Genomic DNA, 5,809 nt, shown 5'->3' with positions numbered 1-5,809 from the left:
GGGGGGGCTTGGCTCAGGCAGTGGGGAGAGGAAGACCCTCAGGCAGGAAAAGGGAGTCAGGCCACGCTGCCCTCCAGGATCGCAGCGTGCTGCCGGAAGCACGCGTGAACAGCACCCGCTAAAGGAAGACATGGCGACAGAAGAAGACGGGAATGCTTCTGGGGCAGACACTGGCAGAAGCCCCAGGGCCCAGGCCTCCCAGCCCTGCTGGTGAGGGAACAGGACTGCTAGCTCTACTGTGGCCGAGAGACGGTCTTTCTTAACAATGAAAGGGCCCTGGTCACAGTTTTCAAGCTGGGACAAAGCCACAATGGGCGCATTCTTGAGTCCAGCCTGGTCTTTGTGCCCCGGGTGCTCCGGGCCCATTCTGCCAGAGCCACTGGGTCCCGCAGGCAGCCCCAGGCCCACCCCGGGAAGCCCTGGTCCCTGCAGGGGGGTTTTCAGATGCAAATAACCCTAGGGAGGCCAGCTGTTCAGCCCAGTGGTCAGAGTAGTGGCTTCCTCTCCTGGCCCCCAGAGGTATCCTCACTGAGGTTAGGATGAGAGCCCCAGGACCCCCACTGAGGCCACATAGCAGGAGGGGCGCCTGGAGCCTGGAGGAAGGCCATTCTGGGGATGCTTCCTATTCCCTCCCTCCTCGGAGCTTTGCCCCAAGTACCACGAGAATCCTCCCCAGCCTCCCAGACTTCCATGCTGTTTGGCAAAGTCACCAGAGAGGAAACACGGCTCCAGGGAGGCAAAAAGAGCCCCGAAAGTGCCAGCGACCTTCTCCGACTTGCTCAGTCCAAAAGGGTCATTCCTCCACATCTCACTCCCCAGCAACAAACAGGTCCCTGGCAGGAACCCTCAGAACGTGGGGGGGGGGAAGAGGGGCTGGACAGGTGTGGAGAGTCTGCTGGAGTCAACGGAGACGCCAGTGAGCTTCCTGTGAACTTTCCCAGAACCTCTGCTCCCACCTCCGCCCCGAGAGCCAGTCACGAAGGCAACGAGGGGTCGAGGAGAACCCCCACTACGAGCAGGGCAGCTCAGGACACGGTCCGGGCAGGGTAGGTAGAGGCTGGCAACCCAGCAGGCGCTGGCTGCAAGCCCCTCGGGACAGGAGGGACGTGGATCCCCAGAGACCCCGACAGCCACCTGCACCAGCACATGCAGGCCATGGCACGACAACCCCCCTCGCCCCGTGTGATGGCGCTGCCTCTTGGGCCGCAGTGCTCAGCCAGGGCTCACCGGCCAGACCCCGCGGGCACCACGGGCCAAGTCTGCCTGGGAAAAACAGGGGTCCCTGCTTCCCGCTCGGGCGGTCAGGCCCGGCAGTGGCTGCTTCGCCTCGTTCTGAGCAGCTCCGTCTGTTCAGAGCCCTGTCTGAGAGGGCAGAGCCTCTACCCACAGGTTGTGACTACCCAGAACCTGCCCAGGCCCTCCTGTCTTCACTGCACATGGGTCACCAGGCCCAAGTCGCCACCCTCTGTTCTCAAAGTGATGGGACTGAGGGCGGGTGAGTTTTAAATTTGTAGTCCTGTATATGTTTCAGCCGGTAATGCCAAAGACCCTTTGACACTTTATTTTTCTGAGGTGGGGTCTCACCCTGTTGCCCAGGCTGCCATGCGATGGCATGATCACAGCTCACCACAGCCTTGACCTCCTGGGCTCAGGTGATCCTCCCACCTCAGCCTCCCAAGCAGCTGGGACTACAGGCACATGCCACCATAACTGGCTAACTTTTTTATTTTTTATTTTTATCTGTTGTAGAAACGAGGTCTTGCTATGTCGTCCAGGCTGGTCTCGAACTTCTCCCGCCCCAGCCTCCCAAAGCCTTGGACACTTTCCACTCAAGCACAGTCACTTCAGAAGACCAAATGGCAGAATCTATCAGCGTGAAAGATGCCTTTCCTTTGGCCTCATCATACTACTTCTAGGTGTCTACACTAGAGCAGAACACATTTGCAAGGAGGAACAGACACGGCCGGTGCCTGCGCCTACACACTGCTTGTGGTGGGAAAATGGCAACAGCCTAAGTGTGCATCACCAAGTCTGGACAAACTGTGGTTTATCCAGACAGCAACAGCAGAGGCAACGGCAACCGCTAAAGACCCACCAAGTCTGGACAAACTGTGGTTTATCCAGACAGCAACAGCAGAGGCAACGGCAACCGCTAAAGACCCCGACACACTGTTAACTGCGAAACCCAACTGTGAGGGGCAGTGCCTCTACGAAATAAAGAAAAAGACCCATATGAGCCCAACCCATCTCACAGACACCTAGAAGAAGGTGAGCACACAGAAAAGAGCCCAGAAAGTCACAAGGACCCACAGCAAACGAACTCAGGGGAGCCCTTGAGGGGGCCCGCAGCTGGGTGGTATGGCCACAGAGGACGTGGATGCTCTCCGTGGAGCCTGAAGCTTTAGCTGCCAGAACGTATCTGCATGATCTGAAAACTCAGCTTCAGGGAGAAGGCCCCTCCTGGGTCCCTCTGCTGAGCAGGGCAGGCAACCGCTGCCTGGGCCCCCACGGCATCCCTCTGGGTGCAGCCCCTGCACGGGCCAGGAAGCTGGGTGCCGGGGTCTGGAAATCCCCTCCGAAACCCACATTCAAGCTCGATCCCCAGTGTGGCAGTTTTGAGAGGCAACTGGCTCGGGAGGGCTCAGCCTCCGGATGGACTGGTCTGGTCACGGATCAGTGGCCGTCACGGGAAGGAACAGCCGAGCCCTGAATGAGCACCCCAGCCCCTTGCTGTGAGATGCCCTGTGCCGCCTGGGCACCAGCAGAGTCCCCGCCAGCCAGAAGGCCCTCAGCAGATGCGGCCCTTGACCTTGGACTTCTCAGCCTCCGTAACCACAAGAGAGAGATTCCTTTTCCTTATAGATGACCCGGTTTCAGGTATTCCATCACACGCTCCAGAAAACAGACTGCAACACCAACTAGGACAAGATCCTTGCTTGGCTCACGACTAAAACAGGCTCCACGGAAGTCTGGGAATCTGGAGAGGCACGTGACTCTCGGACATGCGTTTCTGCTTTGCTGCTGTTCTGCGCTTGTTCTGGAGCAGGGAGAGTTGCGTTCTCGGCACTCACGAGCTGCGAGATGCAGGCAAGATGGGCATTTCTGGTCGTCCCTCAGGGGAGGACGGTGGGGACACACTGTGGCTCTGGCACCTGTCAGGGAAAGATTCCGACTCCGCCGAGCCCTGCGCACACGCAGCAGTTGGTTTCCGGTTGATATGGAGCGAGGAACTTTCTGGAGCCCAGCAGGGAGCTGAACAGGTCAAAAAAGAAACTGCCCTCGCGAGCCTGCCCTTACCAGCCCCTGTGTGCAATGGAGCCCGTATGAGCCACTCACCAGCAGCCCTGGCCCGGCTGCTCAGGGGCCTCGCCCCAGCGCTCCGAGGGAGGGCTCGCTGCCCAGAGTCGCAGGCTGCGTCTGGTGGCAGAGAAAGCTGGATGGATGAACCAAACCAACACACCCAGCCCTTCCTCCTAGCCACCAGCAGCTGAGGCGGTTTGGGGAGAAAGGAAGCTCTCACCCCGGCCCAACTGGGCGCCGCGACCTACCACCTCACCATGCAGCGCCACACTTCAAATCCCTCCAAAACACATTCTTTTTTTTTTTTTTTTGAGTTGGAGTCTCACTCTGTCGCCCAGGCTGGAGTGCAGTGACAGGCTCACGGCCGCCCCAACGTCGACCTGCTAGGCTCCGGCGATCCTTCCGCCTCAGCCTTCCAAGTAGCTGGAACCACAGGTGCGTGCTACCATGCCTGGCTGATTTTTGATTTATTGTGGAGACGAGGTCTCGCCAAGTTGCCCGGGCTGATCTCAAACCCGTGGGCTCAGGTAGTCCCCCCATCTAGGTCTCCCAAAGTGCTGGGATGACAGGCTTGAGCCACTGCGCCAGGCCCAAAGCACACTCTACAAGTTCAGTTCCTGGTCTGAAATTTAGGCTTAAAAAAAAAAACCAAAAACTTGTACTGAAAAGAATTTTCACCCAAAGTAGAGAAAAGAATAATGAATCCCCTGTACATCCCTTCGCTTCAATGAGGATCAGACATCCTGACTCCCACCTATTGTCTCGAATCCTGGCCTCAGCAAGCCTTCTGCCTTATTCTCCCAAAGTGGTGGTATTACAGGTGCGAGCCACCACGCCTGGCCCTTGCGACTTACTTGCTGAAGAACTCGGGTTGTTTGTCCAGGAGAACTTCCCATGGTCTGGATTTTGTGGATTGCGCCCCGTGGTGCTGTTTAATGTGTTCCTCTGTCCCCTCGTATTTCCTGTAAATGTGCCAACGATCTAGAGTTTGTGATGTCAGCAGCACTGGTGACAAATGCTAGTTTCTAGTTTCTCATTAGGTGTCTGCAAAAATAGTGATCATTCTTTTTTTTTTTTTTTTTTTTTTGTTTTGTCGGAGTCTCACCCTGTTGCCCAGGCTGGAGTGCTGTGGTACGTTCATGGCCACCGCCGCCTTGACCTGCTGGGCTCAGACGATCCTTCTGCCTCAGCTGGAACCACAAGCATGCGCCACCATGCCCAGCTAATTCTTGATTTATTGTAGAGATGAGGTCTCGCCACGTTGCCTGGGCTGGCCTCAAACCCGTGGGCTCAGGCAATCCACTCACCTTGGCCTCGCAAAGGGCTGGGATTTCGGCTGAGCTACCGAGCCTGGCCTAATTTTTGATTTATTGTAGAGACGAAATGTCACCAAGTTGCCCAGACTGGTCTCGAACCCATGGGCTCAGACAATCCTCTCACCTCGGCCTCCCAAAGTGCTGGAATTATAGGCGTGAGCCACCCTGCGCAGCCCGAAATTTTAAAGATGTAAATTAACATTCCAAGCCAGTTTATTAAGCGTTGTTTTTTCATTTTAGCTTTAGCAAAATGCAATCACATGAAATTCACTATTTCAACCATTTAAACGCACAACTCTGCGGCACTAAGTACCTTTACACTGTCACGCAGCCATCACCAACCACCTTCCATTTCGCCTTCCCAAGCAGAAACTGTCCCCATTAGACACGAACTCCCCACAAGGCCCGGCTCCCAGTATCTCACACAGGTGGAATCGTACAGTGTGTCCGTCTGTCTGGTCTCTGTCGCTTAGCACGGTGTCTTCCAGGGTCAGCCACATTGTGGCATGCATCAGAATCCGCTTCCCTTCTAAGGTTGGATAATATTCCGTTGCATACGAATGCCACACTTTGCCCATTCATCTCTTGATGGACACTTGGGCTGCTTCTACCGTCGGCTGTTGTGAACGACGCATCTATAGACATGGATGCCCAAATATGTGTTCAAGCCTCTGTTTTCAACTCTGTTGGGTACGTACCCAGAGGGGAGATTGCGCTATCACATGGTAATTCCATTGTTCATTTTCTGCAGAACCGCCAGTCTGTTTTCCACAGCAGCTGTGCCACCTGACATTCGGATCAACAGTGGACAAGGGTTCCAATTGCTCTACATCCTCACCAACACTTGCTACTTTTTTTATATTAGCCAGTGCTAATGGGTGTGAGGTCAAACCAGATGACTCTGTGTTAATTACAAGCAAGATGACCCTGGGTGGAACTGCCCAAATAAGGTGAAAACCCTTACAAAGGGGGCTGTACCCCAGAGTCAGGGCACAGGCCCTTTCTCTACTGTTGCCTTTGTTTTGTTTGAGTTGGAGTCTCACTCTGTCGCCCAGACTGGAGTGCAGTGGCCGTTCCGGCCCACCGCAGCCTCGCCTGCCAGGCTCCGGCGATCCTTCTGCCTCAGCCTTCCGAGTAGCTGGAATTACAGGTGCGCGCTACCACGCCCGGCTGATTTTTTGATTTATTGTAGA

General features: G+C 55.7%; 1 protein-coding gene across 1 annotated transcript in view; it reads right to left on the bottom strand.

The window, feature by feature from the left end:
• SUFU (SUFU negative regulator of hedgehog signaling) overlaps nucleotides 1-5,809 on the bottom strand; it is a gene marked incomplete at its 3' end in the record, with an annotated part of 84,410 nt that overhangs the window by 28,932 nt on the left and 49,669 nt on the right. The gene's annotated exons all lie outside the window — the stretch shown is intronic.

The sequence above is a fragment of the Carlito syrichta genome, unplaced genomic scaffold (genome assembly GCF_000164805.1).
Source record: "Carlito syrichta isolate Samal-C Ts95f unplaced genomic scaffold, Tarsius_syrichta-2.0.1 Scaffold168982, whole genome shotgun sequence".
Lineage (NCBI taxonomy): Eukaryota > Metazoa > Chordata > Mammalia > Primates > Tarsiidae > Carlito > Carlito syrichta.
Note: the sequence above shows the minus strand (reverse complement) of the source record. Positions and strands in the feature narration are given on the sequence as shown.